General features: G+C 35.7%; 1 long non-coding RNA gene across 1 annotated transcript; it reads left to right on the forward strand.

Moving 5' to 3' along the window:
* Positions 1 to 233: 233 nt before the first annotated feature.
* On the forward strand, positions 234 to 18,101 carry LOC128554817 (uncharacterized). Its single transcript, XR_008369704.1, has 5 exons — positions 234 to 287; positions 2,814 to 2,897; positions 10,647 to 10,757; positions 17,518 to 17,637; positions 17,954 to 18,101. It is a non-coding gene; the product is annotated as an uncharacterized LOC128554817 (long non-coding RNA).
* The last annotated feature ends 719 nt before the right edge of the window (positions 18,102 to 18,820 follow it).

Genomic DNA, 18,820 nt, shown 5'->3' on the forward strand with positions numbered 1-18,820 from the left:
ATTTAATATTAACAAGGCGGAACATATTCCATATACTCCGTATTACTCAAAAGTTTTTCTTCGCAAGTCAGCAGTACTCATTATATAACACTTCTACCTGACTTTCAGACGAAATTAAGTTACGAGAGACAAAAAAGCAAGAAACTTAAGCAAAATTGTTGTTTGTTTCATTTTTTCTCTAAGTTATGTTTGTATTTTATATTAACTAATTTCTATTTTATTTGTTTTTTCAGTATAAAGTTGACAATACAACGATTACACTGACAGTAACTTGCGGAGGAAATACGGTACATTTTAGCTCACCTGTCACATAGTGACAAGGTGAGCTTTTGTGATCACCCTTCGTCCGTCGTCCGTCGTGCGTCCGTGCGTGCCCGCGAAATGATGGTTAAGTGACTGCATAACGGTACTTTTCTCTTTGATGTCATTCATTCCGTTCTGTTTATGTGACTATTTTTCTTTTTATGTGACTGCTAGAACAATTTCTTGTCTGCACGATAGTGGTTTCATTTATGAATTTATTTTAACCAAACTTGCACACAACTTGTATCACCATAAGATCTTGGTTCCTTTCTTGAACTGGCAAGATCCCATCATGGGTTCCAGAGTTATGGCCCCTGAAAGGGCCAAAATTAGCTATTTTGACCTTGTCTGCACAATAGCAGCTTTATTAATGATTTGATTTTTACCAAACTAGCACACAACTTGTATCACCATAAGATCTTGGTTCCTTTCTTGAACTGGCCAGATTCCATTATGGGTTCCAGAGTTATGGCTCCTGAAAGGGCCAAAATTAGCTATTTTGACCTTGTCTGCACAATAGCAGCTTCATTTATGATTTTATTTTTACCAAACTTGCACACAACTTGTATCACCATAAGAGCTTGGTTCCTTTCTTGAACTGGCAGGATCCCATTATGGGTTCCAGAGTTATGGCCCCTGAAAGGGCCAGAATAAGCTATTTTGACCTTGTCTGCAAATTAGCAGCTTCATTTATGATTTGAATTTAATCAAACTTGCACAAAACTTGTGTCACCATAAGATCACGGTTCCTTTCTTGAACCGGCCAGATCCCATAATGGGTTCCAGAGTTATGGTCCCTGAAAGGGCCAAAATTAGCTATTTTGACCTTGTCTGCATAATAGCAGCTTTATTTATGATTTGATTTTAACCAAACTTGCACACAACTTGTATCACCACAAGATCTTGCTTTCTTTCTTGAACTGGCCATATTCCGTCATGGGTTCCAGAGTTATGGCCCCTTAAAGGTCCAAAATTGGCTATTTTGGCTTTTGCAGCCATATAGAGACTTCATTTATGGTTTTATTTGATACAAACTTCCAAAATATCTTCAACAACAATAAATCTTGGATTCCATGACAAATCAGATCCAATCGTATGTTCCAGAGTTATTTTATGTCTGATTACCTCCCCTGATTGTAATCAAAATGGATTTATATCAGTAAGTACTTATAGGACTTATTTGAAATTTCATTATTGATATTAGTTTGACTGAGACAATCAGGGTAGATAACTATGGACTGATTTTATGTCAAATTACCTCCCTTTATTTCAAATTAAAATGGGTGTATCTTCGTAACTAATGAAGATAATGATCTGACATTTCATTTATGTCAACAGATTTATTTGGCAGATCCTTCTTTTGTTCACTTACAATATTTTTTTAAATTACTTCCCTTTTACGATACTATATATAGCTTATTTTTAGTAACTTTTTTATTATTGGCCGTAGGGAAAAACCGAGACCACTTTTGTGTGTTACAACATGGATGGTACCTCCAATTTTTAGGTGTATTTTGACATATCTATACCTTGTAAGATTTTCTGTTCTTTTTGGTTAAATTTCTTCCCTTTGTAATGTTCCTGTCCTTTGGATTTAGATATTTTTTCTGAGGACTTTCTTGTCCTCAAGTGCAATGATAACAGGTGAGCGATATAGGGCCAACATGGCCCTCTTGTTTTTCTGTACGAATGCATAAAAAAATTGTTAACGAGATCACCCACAATTGCCCTGCTTACTATAAAATAGACGTACTTTAAAAAAAATCACTTTTGACAGTGTTCGTTTCAAAGTAAAGGACTAATGGTTTGTTAACATCTTGTGTGCATCTGCTACGATACTTGTTTTTAAATACATGCACACATATGATGTTCATTATGTATAATGATTTTCATAGCGCATGACTTAAAACATGTACTTTCTGACAAAGAAGTTATTGGTGGGATTGGATTCACTTACGAAATGATTTTTTATCAGTGGTGTTCATGCGAAATGAACGACATAATAGTATCGGCTAGCGCGATTCGTATTTAATTTTCCAATCCTATTCTGCCGTTCATTTCGCAAGAACACTGATTTCTTTTTTTTTTTATTTCTTATATTTACATTATATTTCATTTCAATTTGTAACAAGATTATATCATAAATTGCAATATTTTGTTGCATTTAACAATATGTTCATTCGCCATATTCTTTTCAATTGAAAATTATGACGTTCATTTCGTATGAACGACAGAAGGAATGGCGCGAATGTTACGTCAACGCTGCTTAGTAATAACGGGCCGCTGTTTTGAAGACTTTTGGATCAAGATTATATTATAAATTGCACACATTTTGTTGCATTTAACATTTATATCGGCTTCCTGGCCATGCTGTTCACCAGACACTAAGTAGTGTTGACGTAACTTTCGCGATTTTGCTGTTCATACGAAATAGACGTCATAATTTTCAATGTGAATAAATAGTGCGTATGTTAATATATATTGATTCATGTTCTCGCGATACTTTACAGGGTGATGTGTTCATAAGTGTGACGCCTGTGAATGAATTTGCTCCAGTATTTATAAACAGTCCTTACAATATAACATTACCAGAGGTTAGTTATAGCATACATATAATCACTGAAATATTAAAGTTACTATATAATAGAAAAGCATGATGAAATAGAAATCATCCTCAATTTATTTTCTATTCAAATTGATGCACTGATTTCTTATGTAATTGTTATCTACTGAGTTGTAAATAACGACAGCTTCTGCTGTAAAGGGTTTTGGATACACAGAAATGATGGCTAGCCGAGCAGATGCGCTCTTTTACGTTTATTTTTATTGCCTATGCCTCATAGCATGATTTCAAGTAGATAGCGAGAGATTCTCTGAAAGAACATACAAATGACTATATTTACTCTTCGCTCGAAAACACAAACACATATACATAAATCATAATTACAAACAACATTTTAAGTGTACAGTGCAATAACAGTATTTGCTATAACTTAGAAAATATTTTCTTTTTTTTTCTTAATTCTTGCATATTACATTACTCTGACAAATAATTTACTAAATAATTTAGCAAATAGCGTAAACATGTATTAATTACAATTATAAATAAATTGCATACCGACTATGTTGTTTTAAGTGTCGAAACATTTTATATTTTATTTAAATTTCTTGGCAATACGCCGCTTCTTAATTGATTTCCGAAGTAACTCAAAGCATTAACATGATACAAAACAACTGACGTAGAGGGCGTCGCACGACATAAAAATCAAAATGACGCCTGCTGCATTTACGACAACTGTCAGCTGTTATTACATATTAAAATTAAATTGCCTAGCTAAATTTAATTACGAGCGAGAAACAGTACTTAAATAATTCTAAGACTTACAGATCTCCATGACATTTAATAATTTCATCGAATACACGCATGAATAACAATATCTCTAAGAACACGAAACAGCTTATGACGTAATAAGTAATTTGCAAAATCTTAAACTATGATTAAATAGATTCAACTATCAAGATGCTTTATCACAAATATTTTTACAGGTACTTTTTTTAACTTGTTCATTGAATTTCAATGAATTCGATTCATGTTTAACTTAATACGAATATACGTCTATACATTTTTACTAAGCTGAGCTTTCTAACACACATAATTTTGTGATAGGTCTCATGTAACTCGGGTCTTTTGAATGGGCATTACATTTACGTGCATAATCGTAATGGTGTTGGTTACTCTGCCATATGGCCACTGCTCTGTTGGTCTGTTGTCTTCTATTAGGAGCACAAAGTCAATGACTTGAACGTCTCTTGTTTCTTTCTGCCACTTTTGTCGACTTTATAGGGTAGGCAAATACTCTCTGATCCATCTCTTTCAGAATACGCCTGCTAGGTATTGGATCTGTCCACACTATCTCTTGTGGCAGACGTCTTCTTTCTTGAAAATCCCTCTTTAAATATTAGGACTAGACGTCATTAATAAAAGCATATTTGATGTCAATGCAGGCGGATCTCTTGGATCGCTGCTTACATGAGTAATCGACCTGTCGTTGAGTATTCTTTCTGTCTCAGCTATCAGGGTCATTGATTTCTCGTCTGTAAGGAATTGTTCTCTCGCGAGAGATTTCATTATGATTCACGTAGACCTTATCATTCTTTCCAAAGCACCTCCAGTATGACTGGCATATGGTGAGTTGAAGTACTATTTTACATCATGCCGCACCATACGTCTTCCGATCTTTGCCTGGTTCCACCCGGTAAGGACGTATTTAGTTATTTTTATCCTGTCACTTGCGGTATTTTCGGCCCGATATCAGGGTGCCGTATATCTTTCTTGATATACCGTCAGTTGACACGGGACCAGTGATATACGGTCAGTTGATCATGTGACCTTATGATCGATATTGTTGTCATAAGAAATTTTGCATTGAAACCATCACCATTGTGTTGGAAATGTCCGAACTGAGAAAATGAGCGGTCAAATAATGAGTTTTAATTAAAAAACGAAGAAGTTATTAAGATTTTTCAATTGTAACCACATTACTGGGTCAGTGATGACGTCATTGTATAAGTGACGTCATTGCTAATATGACGTCATGAAAACGGTTGTCGCTCACTATTTTTTTGTAAAATAAATGGCCAAATATCGGAAAATGAAGTAATGACAAGATAAATAGAATAATAGGTTAGTGCCTAAGATGGAGAAAGTTTATCTGGCTCGGCTCCGGACATTATCGGGTTCGCCTTCGGCTCACCCGATAAACTCCTCCACCTCGCCAGATAAACTTTCTCTATCTACGGCACTAACATATTATTCTCTATGTCTCTACTCACTACGTTCGTCCAGTGTCGTTATAGATCTTCCCTGTATATCCTCGCCGACTTGTGAACTGCTGATAGGCTAATATAATAGAGAATAATAGGTTAGTGCCGTAGATGAGAAAGCTTATCTGGCGAGGTGGAGGAGGTTATCGGGTGAGCCGAAGGCGAACCTGATAACGTCCGGAGCCGAGCCAGATAATCTTTCTCCATCTTAGGCACTAACCTATTATTCTATTTATCTTGTCATTACTTCATTTTCCAATATTTAGCAATTTATTTTACAAAAATAAGTGTGCGACAACCGTTTTAATGACGTCATATTCGTAATGACGTCATTTATATAATAACGTAATCACCGATAAAACCGCAATGACTTCTTCGTTTTTGAATAAAAACTCATTATTTGACCACTCATTTTCTTAGTTCGGACATTTCCAGCACAATGTTGATGGTTTCAATGCAAAATTTCTTATGACAACAATATCGATCATGAGGTCACATGATCAACTGACCGTATATCACTGGTAACGTGTCAACTGACGGTATATCAAGAAAAATATACGGCACCCTGATATCGGGTCGAAAATACCGCAAGTGACAGGATAAAAAGGAATTAGTTCTCAGTCATCCTTTGTGCTGCTTCGATGTGAACTGCCATGATGTTTAAAAAAGAAATGAGACATCAATATCTTTGCAGACATGATCGCCCTGAATTTACCTTCAAGCGACCTAAGTAGTCTACACCCATAAAGGTAAATGGAGGCTTGTCAGGTGTCGTCTGTTCTTTTATCAATGGCGCCATCTGCCGTGTAAGTAGAGGACTGTGCTGTCGCTTACATGTGAAATATCTAGCAATAACTTACTTTACAGCGCTAGAACCGCGTTATATCCAATATTTTGCCGTGACCCTGCAATATCTTGATGCTTGTTGTTTTGACGGTAATGACGAATAATCAGATCTGTCACGTGATCATTGTGCGGAAGGAAAACTGGGCATGTGTCATAATCGGTGTTATTTTGTCTTCTATATATTTGAATGAGTCCGCGACCGGGTTTGAATCAAAATCTGCATCATGCGACTGTGTCGTGAATGTGGCTTATTCTGTTTCCGACGAATGTCTTGAATCACTGGGTAGTGTTGTTGATATAACCGAGCTGTATAATAGAATCCACCCAAAGGACAACTTGATCGACCGAGTATAGTTCCACTGACAACATGGCAAAAAGATGACATGCTAGAACATCTCCACACAGCACTAACCATAAAATTGATGCTTGCGTTATTGGTGCTAATCTTGTCTTCCCAACTACAAGTTTGCAGGCAATTCTGTTATATTGAACGGTCATTAGTACGTACGCGCATGCGCCTAAGCAAGTCTGTGAGCTAGCACTGAACACGTGCATCTATATGTTCTTTTATTTGCCAAAGGACAGAAACAACGACCAGTATTGTCGTGTTCCAAACAAGGTAGGCTGACTATCCATCGTTGCCACTCGTCACGTTTTTGTTTTTTTTGCTGAACTTCTTCATCCCAGCCTGTCTTCTATCTGCATATTTCCTGAACAAGCACCTTCACACGTAGTATCACTGGTGATACCAATCCTATCGTGTCGAATATTGCACTAACTATGGAAAGTTTACCACGTATCGTCAGAGGGTTATCTGCCATGTTTATTTTGAATGTGGTAGTATCGTCATAAACATTTAAGCTGATGCCTCATGCACGATCACAGGGTAGTAACTCACCACAGTCAAAGCAAACACGTGAGAATCTGGAATCGTGTTAAGTACCGTCCTGCTGTTGATTATCCCTTTCATGAGTCTGAAGCAAGCTAAACTCACCAGACTGTAAATCTGCTGCATGTTTCACTGCTTCCTTTTCGAATGCGACAGACTTCAAACAGTCATCGACATAGAAGTTCCTGTTGACTGAACCTTAGCTTCGAACCTGTATGCGTTGTCACTGGCTGTTTTCCTTAGCACATATACCGCTTAGCTAGGGGAGGAAGTAGAACCAGACGAATGAACCCGCATAGAGTACGCCCTTGGTGTTTTGGACATGTCCTCGCCAGGTCACCATAGAAAGTGGAGAGCGTCGCAGTCACAAACACGAAGCTGGTGACCTCTATGTCAGCGGAGATACGTATCTTTTTTGCCGTAATCTGATAAAAATGCCTACGAGGCTATTCATCAGATCGGGTCCTTGTAATAGCTAGCAATTCAGTGAGGTATCTTAACATTTCGCGGCAAAATCAAACATAACTTGGACTTTTCCGGGCTTAGTGAAAAAGCAGAACTTTTCGCAATTGTTTAAATTATGTTATATTCGCGAAGCCCAACATATGGGTAAAATTAAGTATAATTCAAATTCAACAATAATAACATTTTTACAATTTCGCGAATAATAAACCTCGCAAACGTACTCAAAATATTAAATTTGCGAAATTTTGACCCAGCAATAATAGGTGCTTTTACAGTATTGCGTTTGTCACAGGATGGTGAGGTGAGTACCGTATCCTTTTTGTGAAAGAGTCTTCATTTTTCACTTCTTTGGCATATCCTTTGTCTATGTAGTCTTTAACACTCCGTAGCACTTTTTTAGGCGAGAGTTTTCTTTCCGGTTGATAAGGGCGTGCATGCGCAATCGATAAATTATTAGGCAAACTAGTGTCTCCATGCCGCCAGCAAGTCCCATCTCATAGTGACTATTGACATAAGACAGTGAGAATTCCATTATACACAGCGCCCTCTTGTCTTTTACGGACATAGGATCTTTCTGGTAACGGGATGCGTTGCTGAAGTCGGACGTCCACATATGCTCGAACTTTTGTAGTAGCATTATGTCACTGGACTTTCCGAAATGAATGTTAACCGGTTCTCTGTTCTGTTCTGCGTTGGTCCAGGGGAATCGGCCACGAACTGTCCATCCAAGTCGTTTTCTCACTGCATATGGTTCATAATCATTTCCTGTGTTTACCTCCAGGGAAATATGTATTTCCGGTATGTCCTTAACAATTAGTAACATGATTTCATTGACGTTAACGTTTATCATGTGTATGTCGGACAGGTAGAATATATGTCGAATATCATCGGCAGTAGCTGCGGATCGCGTAGAATTAGGCAACTGCTTAACCGTCCAAACATTGTGGGGATTAACTTCGGTGTCACCGAAAATAGGACTAACTCTCAGATCAACTTCCTGTCCCACTGTAGTACTGATCGGCGGAGTTGACGGTCGATATCTTAAAGGAGACGGGCTTGCTTGGTACATTCAACTTCCGGATTAGCCTTTCATCGCACAGGGTCTTGTCTGCACCATCAGTGAGCAGGGCATAGGTTTGACAGAAGTAACCGTCCCCGCCCTTAACAGTCACTGGTTTAATCCCTAGACATGTTTAACAAAAGATTGCGAAATGAACTGATGGTTGTGTAATAGCAGTATCAGAACTTTTCGGAACCCAGCTATGTAGCAGTGTATGATGTTTGCTTGTACGATCAGATACAGTGCATATTTTCTGTTTGCTACATATGATTGTGTTTAAGGCAATTTAAACACAGTTTATATCTTATAACATGTTACTTTCTATAAGCTACAGACATAATTATTTGAAAACTTATGACATGATTCTAGGGCACTACATGACCACGAATAATCAGTACATTATCTTTCAACTTTGGGCTTAACAGGAGAAATCTCCCGCAGGTGAACTACCCCGCGGGAGTTTGCAAGTACCCTATGTTGGAGGAAACCTCCAGTGGGAGGGTTAAAAACGCTTATTTTAAGATTAATGAATACTTACCAGCGATAAACAATGAATTCCAGAAACTTTGTTAAAACCCAATTGGGGATTTCTCTTGCAATTCTTAAAGTGGGAGAAAACCTCCCGTAGGGCCTCCTGTGGGGTAGCACAAACCCCACTTGAAAAAGAATTTTCCCATGAGAGTACAAACTTTGAAATGGTTTCATTCATTGTTCGAGAAATGTAAAAGGAAACGGTCAATTGTTTCTCTCGGAGACCCGAACTATTGTTAGATTTCAAAAAATTAAAGAAAAATTAAAGACAGAAGGTAGTTGAGTTTGCAATAATTCCAGATTTGCGAACTAAATCCAGAGACTTTCTTTTCACTCTAAGTACAAACAGAGAAGGCAGTCACTTTGTTTCTTACAGCATTACCATAAGGACTATGTTTGCTGCTTGCTAACTTTAGACAGTACATTATCTTTTACAATATCAAGTCCGTACACCAAGCTAGCCGCACTTGACCTCTCATCAATGAACTTTGTCAGAGAAATTTGGTTCTCTTCCGGACTTATGGATTGAGTGGGCTTTATCGGCCCATTTTGTTCTTATGAAATGTGTCTAAATCGTACATATTGGGTAACTATGATATAATAATGAGTTTTTTGTCTAAATTACAGTAAAAGGGAGATACGTTGATTGAGAAAATAAAAGAACTAACTTCATCAAATAAAGTTGATGTGTTTATTGTCACAATTTAACTTTTATGAAGACGGGCCCTGTAATCGAAGCTCTACCCACTGGCACCAGAACAGAAAGAAAATGCCTCTATACATGTTATACCTTACCACTAGGTATTCTATAAGAACCATGGTCATGAACGGGAAAATATACTAACCCGTTTCAATCGCGCATTTCATACATAAAACACGCAGTTCGGTAAATGTGTGCTATGGATATCAAACACGTGGTAATTTATCTTCCATTGTGTACCGTTCGCATTTCTTCAATACATCTTATCTTGGAAAACCAACGCGTAGTATATAGATTTTTCAACATTGCACAAAAAACTTGCTTGAACTTCCCTAGCGAAGTTCCGTTCTAGATTACAAAACCATTCTGATTGGCTGTTGTGAAAATGTATGTCAATCGTCATTTTACTACACATGTTCGCTAAAATGTGAATGCAGCATAAATGTGCAAGATGGATAAAATAAATAGAACAGATGCAGACCAATGTACGATTTCAAATTAAAGATCATAAACAAGATGAATTTCATTCATTATTTCGAGTTTTAGTACAAAATTGTGATTTTTTTTTAAATTCTGTTTTTGTTTGTTTACATTTCGCAAAACATGTGCACACTGCCGTGACCTCTAGACCGGATGTTCATTAGGGAAGGTCACGCAAGTTTTTTCTGTAACGTTGACGAAAGCATAATATATGTTGATAATCTCAACAATATGGAATATTGAGACAATGTGACTGGTGCACGATGGAAGATAAATTATCGCTTGTTCAATATACTAGGTACCCATTCACCGAACTGCACGTTTAAGTTAAGAAATGTATGATTGAAACGGGTTAGTATATTTTCTTCTTCATGACCATGGTTTTTATAGAATACATAGGGGTAGGATATAACATGTACAGGGGCATTTTCTTTCTGGTCTGGCGCCAGTGGCTCTACCAACTTATATCATGTTGCTCTGCAGAATAATTATTATTGTTATTATTTACACTGTATTATATATCATAACTTTAATATATTATTTTGAAGTCCACGCGGGTTGGCACTGTGATATACAAACTGAAGCACAAAGTTAAAGATGAAGATGTGGGAGGCGTTCAAAACTTTTATTTCCAAATTCATCCATACAGTACAAATGATGTAAGTAATAACGATATGGGGCAAATGTGTATACATAAGCATAATAATAGTTGAAGAACGAACATCCTTTCATACTTTAGGTAAGTATAGATTAAAAAAAATGCCCATGACATTTTCGAAAAATCAGTCCAATCCTTACACGGTTAAAGGAATTTTACCAAGATATTTAAATACTGACTTTCAATTATTTACTTTTTGACGACTGTACTTACTTGTTCTAAAGCAACCAAAGACTTGCTATAACAGTTTATTGCTGCTATTGCAACAACCGAGGTTTTCTACTTATACCTATGGAGTGAAATACCCCACCCAGTGCCACCTGGGTTACATATCAAGCATTTTTAATACCTAACGAAATGATTAAAATAACTTGACTTAAGATAATATCAAACAATTGTGTTAAGATTCATGTGTTTAATTTATAGATTTCCATTAGAACTTTAATCATTTTAATATTACACAAATATAATACATGTCAACAACACGCTGTTTCGCGCGACAATTAATGTTCCAAAGAATAACTCTTTATCAGAAAAGTTTGGCGTAATAATAATTTACCTTTACTGTTGATGCCAAAGTAAACACAAATGTGCATTAAAATGTAACATATGTTACTGTTGTACAAAAACCCTGGAGGGAAATTTGATATTTATTGTTAAACTTTATAAATTTTGACTTATTAGGTATTAGTTATAATTTATTTTTTATAATTAATTACTTACTTCGTTCGCTCGATCACGTCGTGAGGTCCCGGCAATATCCATATTTAATGATTTAATGATAACTAGAACAAATTTTGCTGGTCCCGCCGAGTTCGAGCTTATACACATGTAATTTGCTGTGTGCTCCCATGGCATTCTGATAGGAAATGGAGCGAGGATGACGAGAGTTTTGATAAGCAAGGCAACAAGCTGTTACGGCAGGTTTGCATGATCGTTTTCCCGAAACTTACAGTTATCATTTCTAACTTATTACTCATTATTTATAACTTACATTTTTGGGGGCGATAAGCTCCAGAGTGAACAATACGGTTCAGATTATTTTAATATCATATGCCTACAAGCAGCAGTAAACAATAGCCCCAGAAATAGTCCTAACATTTCCGCAGAACAGTAATAACATGTATGGCATATAAATATGTATAGCTGTCCAAAATATATATAATACTATAATTTCTACGTGATTCTGTAAATATTTATGTCATGCAGCTCTCTGTTATAATTTCAGATAACATTAGAAAATATTACATAATGAAGGTAAATTAATTCGCCCCCTATGAATGAAATATCCGTATGAATGGAACTTTTTCGTCGTTGGTAATGTAAAACGCAATGACAAAATAAACGCACTGTGTAACATGCAGAGATAAAGCTAATAAATCATGCGAAATGTAAGACGTATTTAACAAAAATATACAACACATCGAAATAATTTTTTATCGAAACACTTGATATTGTTTATAATAAATGGAAACTGGATTCCAGCTACCACTTCGTTATAACTTATGATTTCGGTCTATAAGTAGCTCATCAAACAAACACTGCTTCCGAGCACAGTTTCATTCATAACAAATGTCGATATGAATTATACTGCGCTGTTACACCTCAAAATGGTAGCAACGCATTTCGGTAGTCACTACCAAAGCTCGGCCGAGTTTTGGTAGCGACAAAATGCGTTGCAAGTGTACATATGATGTGTTATGGATCATAGAATGGAACGTATTTTGGTAGTTTTTTCTACATCAGGGACTGTGCTTATTTTTACATTACGCAAGAAATAGAGTGATAAAAGAAGGTAATGTCTCTTATAAAAATGATGGGGGATCGGGTTCAGAGTTCCCCTCCCGAGATATAGTTGACGTATAAAAACAACAAAAAATGTAGATTCCTGAACGTGTGAAAAGAGCCTCAAACGACGCTTCCTATGCAATAACATAATATTGTTTTGTTGTTTAAATGTGCTATAGTGTTGTCAGAGGGATTCACCGAGATTTTTTAAAGCACGAAAATGTTGAATTCTGTAAACCGCAGTACAAATGTGAGGATGAACATGGGTCCTCCACCTAGATATTTTTAAAACATCCCACATAAACATAAATGGTGCATTCTATGGCCGCCAAAAAAAAAAATGATTTTTTTCTCTTTAAAGTTGAGGGGTTTCGAGAGTCAATCACAGATATCTTTGAAACACAACGTAAAGGAATGGTAAACTGTGGGTGGGGCTTGCTAGAATAATTTTTCAAGAATTAAATTCTCCGCCGTTAGATCTAGATTTTTATTTTGGTGTATACATGCGAGTGGTATTTTGGGGTCCTCCCCGGAAAACGCATGGAAAAGATGGGTTCTGTGTGTATTGGTAAGAAATATACAATTTACTCAGAAATGAAGCTTCCTCCGCAATAAGGTATACAATGTCATGTATCTTATTATTTATCTACATTATATAAAGCTAATAATTTTCTCTAAATATTAATTGCAGACTTTGGCTTTTTTCATCATTTGTATACGAAATATTATGACAACACCCGCGGAGGTCGGGGGTTGGTGGGCGCCTCCAAAAGTTGTCCACTGTTTTACTTAAGCACTTGGTATCCAATATTTACCAAACTTTGTCAAAATGTTAACATCTCGGGCAAGTTCGATAATCAGCCGGATCATACCAGTAGTTCTGGAGTTACGTCCCTTTGATTGCTCAAGATTTTTGGTGGATAAAGGTTGCATCATGCATGTCTACCTTGCATATACTTTTAAATGCATTATACAACCCGTCTTATGTGACCTTTTCTCGTGAATCTCCTGAATTTTAATATTTACTTATGGGCGTCCCAGGGTCATACGAACGACGCATCAAAAAATTTTATGGTGAACAGTTATGCTAAGTTCCTTCAATATTTCTCCATGTATGTCAAGGTTAGAGTTGCATTGACTCTCCCACGTGTGTTCCAATGGTCCTGCTTGACTGAATCAAGGGCCGTATATTTTTAAGTTGAAAGGGTCAAGGTCGGATGAGCGACTAAGTTCCATCATGACTCCTTGAAATAGTATTGTCCATTCTTTGCAAAATATTCTTTTTGTAAATCATGAGATTATTATTAATACCATTTTGCGTTGGATGTTTACATATCCAACGCATTTTAATACTACAATTTTGTAAACTACCAAATTGCGTTGAGTGAAACTCATTTTGGTAGTGACTACCAAAATGCGTTGCTACCATTTTAAGGTTCAACATTGCGCATTATTAATTATATGTTTAATAAAAGTATTACTTTTACTAGGTATGATTTTGCAAATAATACAATAACTAATGGGCACAAAATATGAATAATGTAAAAGGGGAGCATAAGTTTTAAAAATAAATTCTTCCAGATCAGTAACTATAGGTTCTAGGGGAGGTAAGAGCTGCGTGGAATTGCCACAGTAACATGAGAAGAAACAAACGGCCACATTCTACGATTTGTATACCGAAACGGCGTATATGTTATATTTTGCTTCAGAAATAATGATTACACTTACAATAGAAACTATAAATTTATTTGATTTAACGGCAGTTTGTTGTTGTTGTGTTATTTTGGCAGTTTTATACTTAACAAGTTCGGTTTAGAAAAATTCTGACGAATGATGAAAGTAATATTGTAAAACGTGCTTTTCCTGGGTGGGGTGGGGGGAGGGGGTAGATATAAGTGTTGTTTTTTTTTCAAACACCCGTTTTCAACTGTATTTCATTTTATATTAAGGTAGTGGATCCGTAATGGTATTGTTAAATGATTGAAGTTAACATTGCTTTTGCACTGTGTTGCATTTTAAAACAACTTTTACAATGTCGTGTGTGTGTGTGTGTGTGTGTGTGTCTGTCTGTCTGTCTGTGTGTGTGCGCGCGCGTGTGTGTGTGTATGTGCGTGTGTGTGTGTGTGTGTGTGTTTTCTTTTTTGTTGTTGTTATTTTTTAATTTTGTATAACTTATATCACTTTCTCAAGCTCAAACAGAGACAAATTTCAAAGTGATAACCACTGCGCAAAACGATCGCAGAGAATTCATTATACCAAATATTTTGATAAAAGAAGCCCCAAAGTATTGTGTAATAATTATAAAACACAAAATAAAACTGTCAATAACATTTTTTTTCTGGGGTGCCTCAAGTAAAAGGATCTAATCGGACAGAAATAAAGCTCCAACACTGAACAAAGTATGGCCTTGCTCTCTGCATTCAAGGAAAAAACCCTAAGGCAGAAGTAAAACCTACCTACATTTCTTCCACAATATGTAAACTAAAGAATAATTGCAAAATAAAGACATTTTACCACATGTAACTCAGTATTTTCAAAGATGTCTAAAACTTCATCATTCTGTATAAAATCACGTTAAACAGCAAGATATTTCTAATCAGTTGAAAAATGTCCGCTTTTGTACAACAAATGAATAATAAGTATGGAAAAACAGTTTATTTTAATACTAGATATTAAAAGAAATATAATGAAAAAAAAATGTTTGGTCCTAGTGGAGCTTGAACCTACGTCCTCCTGAAAAAATTAGTTTAAGTAGGTTTATGGTAGTAATTGAATACTCTTCAAAAAAGGAAACTTTACGCTATTAGGGGTCCGTCAATTACTAGACCATAATCATTAACATACCGGTTGGTAGCGGGGATCGAACCTAAAATCTATTGGACCTACATGTGTACAAGAAAATCGCCCCTTCTGTACTTCAGTGCTTTGATTACTTCTTATCTATAACTTATGATTTACTACTTATTGATTATACTGCGCTATCAAACAAGATATTTGAGTACAGAGAGTATATTGATAAGCAGTGGTAACTTATATGTACATAAACACGGCGTGTCGTCGACTAAACACCACGTATCACGGATATTCAAAGATAGCGCGTTATAGTCCATAGGTTATATATATTATAAATAACAGGTAATAAATTACAAGTTCTAAATTATAAGTATTGCCAAATGAATAATTTCCTAATAGTTGAATTGTTCTTGAACATAAAGATATACTTTTCAAATCCCTTTTGATATTCCAATAAGCTTGTGATGATTTCTTGGAAAGGCTGTGCTTGTATCAGCTTTTGTACTACTTTCATAATCACACATTTATATAGCTGTGTAAAGTTGGCGAAACAAACGACATACGACATTAAAAAAAAATTGAATGTCGTCCAGTACGCGATATACGACATTCGAAAAAATATTGAATGTCGTGCACAAAACGACATTGGACATACGACATTCGAACATTGACAAACAAAATTTGATTGTCGTTCAGTGCACTGAACAACATTCAAATTTTGCATATCAAAGTTTGAATACCGTATGTCCAATGTCATTTTTTTTTTTTTTTTTTTTTTTTTGATTTAACGTCGCACCGACACATGATAGGTCATATGGCGACTTTCCAGCTTTAATGGTGGAGGAAGACCCCAGGGGCCCCTCCGTGCATTATTTCATCACGAGCGTGCACCTGGGTAGAACCACCGACCTTCCGTAAGCCAGCTGGATGGCTTCCTCAATCTTATTTTTGGCATGACATTCAACTTGTTTTCGAATGTCGCCTGTCGCGCAATGAACGACATTCAAATTTTGTGTGTCAAAGTTCGAATGTCGTATGTCCAATTTCGTTTTTTGCACGACATTCAACTTTTTTTTTGAATGTCGTATGTCGCGCACTGAACGACATTCAATCTTGTTTGTAAAAGTTCGAATGTCGTATGTCCAGTGTCGTTTTTGCACGACATTCAACTTTTTTCGAATGTCGTATCTCGCGCACTGAACGACATTCAAATTTTGCATATCAAAGTTCGAATGTCGTATGTCCAATGTCGTTTTCTGCACGACATTCAAATTTTTTTCTAATGTCGAATGTCGTATGTCGCGCATTGAACGACATTCAAATTTTGTGTCCAAGTTTGAATGTCGTATGTCCATTGTCGTTCTTGGCATGGCATTCAACTTATTTTCGTATATCGTATGTCGCATGTCACGCAATGAACGACATTCAAATTCTGTGTGTCAAAGTTCGAATGTCGTATGTCCAATGTCGTTTTTTGCACGACATTCAACTTTTTTTCGAATGTCGTATGTCGTATGTCGCGCACTAAACGACATTCAATTTTGTTTGTCAAAGTTCGAATGTCGTATGTCCAATGTCGTTTTTTGCACGACATTCAACTTTTTTTCTAATGTCGAATGTCGTATGTCACGCACTGAAATACATTTAAATTTTGTGTGTCAAAGTTCGGATGTCGTATGTCCAATGTCGTTTTTTGCACGACATTCAACTTTTTTCGAATGTCGTATGTCGTGTACTGGGACGACATTCAATTTTTTTTTAATGTCGTATGTCGTTTGTTTAGCCAACTTCACACAGCTTGCTGGGCTCAAGTCAAAACTTGTTTGAGCAAAATTTAAGGATGATCTTGTTTTAATTACTATTCCTTTTAATTTTTTATGTCTTTACATGTGTATATATATATATATATATATATATATATATATATATATATATATATATATATGTATGTGTTCTTTAATGTCTTTGTAAAGCACTTTTGAACGTCCATATTTTGTATGAAAAGAGTGCTGTATAAATGTCGTATAATAATAATAATAATAATAATAATCATTATTGTTATTATAATTATAATGATATTAATAATATCAATAACATGTGAGAATTTTATTGTAATGCCATGTTTAAAAAAGTATTGAATGGCTTGACTGTCAATAAGTGTAAATTATTTTTATTTTAAGTACGACGGTTCCGCCTTTTTTAGTATTCCTGCTTCTTCAACCGGAAATATTACACTACAAAAGGCGCTTGATTTTGACACAACGGCAAAGAATACCCGTTTCCTGAACCTTAGTGTAGCGGTAAGTACAATTTACAAGTAAAGAATCGATGCTCCTTTAAACTCCGTAATACTCCTATTTGACGTCGAATAAATTCTTACTTTAACTTGTTTATTAGTCCAATTCAATGATGTTCGCTAAATCAAAATACTTTTTACGTAAATAAATCTAAGTTAGAATTATTTTTAATATATTATTATATATTAACATATTTTCTAACAGTACACTCAAATTAATTCTGAAATGTTTCTGCGGTTACAAGACAATCATCTGCAGATCCTTATGATTGATTAACCCGTAAAAATACCTCAATGCCCAGGTAATGTTTATTTTAAAGGATGGCCAATCAGCTGACTCAAAAACAAATCAGACCACATTGCAAATACATATAGAAGATGTAGACGACCAAGTGCCGTTTTTCGAGTATCCAAATTGTCCAGCGCCGTGTCCAGCACCGGTATTTGTGTCTGTTACGCGTCTGGCATACACGGTATGTTGAAAAATTACTTTTTTATTCTATGCGTATCTTGCCATTCAGAAATATCCATTTGCAACATCTGACCATTCGATATTTTCCAGTATTTGACAAACTATTTGGTACGAGTTATCATGTTGTTGTTGTTGGATTTCTTTTTTGATTTTTTATTTTCCCCGACGACCTGTTTGTACAACTTTCCGGCATTTTTCTATCGTGTTCATTTCTACATATTATATTAACAAAGAATTAACAATTCTAATGAAATATAATAGTTTATACCTTTTTGATAAAGCTCTCTCATGCTAATAACATAATGGCATACAAAAAGCCTTATTTTGCTACTACTAGTAGTTAAAATTGCGTTTCCTGGTCTGTGTTCTAATAAATAATCGTACATCTCCACATTTTGATAGTTCAAAGGTAAAATCAGCATTTTTAGAAATGTTATACATATAATCATATCCGTGTTTTAGTCATTTTTGAAGAAGTTCTACAATACTGTGTTAACAAAAAGTTAATTTAGAAGACACATTATACTACTACTCCGCTAGTATATCAGAGAAAGTGGTCCAAACGTTGTTCGAGCTATGAATTTTACGCAGCAAGAGTTGATTCGTATAAAAGATGAAAACATTACATGAGTCTGTCATTTAAAACAATACATGTGTCATTTAGTAATTTTCTTCAACATTTGATCATATCAAAAGTACATTGCTTATCGTGATC

Source organism: Mercenaria mercenaria, unplaced genomic scaffold (genome assembly GCF_021730395.1).
Source record: "Mercenaria mercenaria strain notata unplaced genomic scaffold, MADL_Memer_1 contig_771, whole genome shotgun sequence".
Lineage (NCBI taxonomy): Eukaryota > Metazoa > Mollusca > Bivalvia > Venerida > Veneridae > Mercenaria > Mercenaria mercenaria.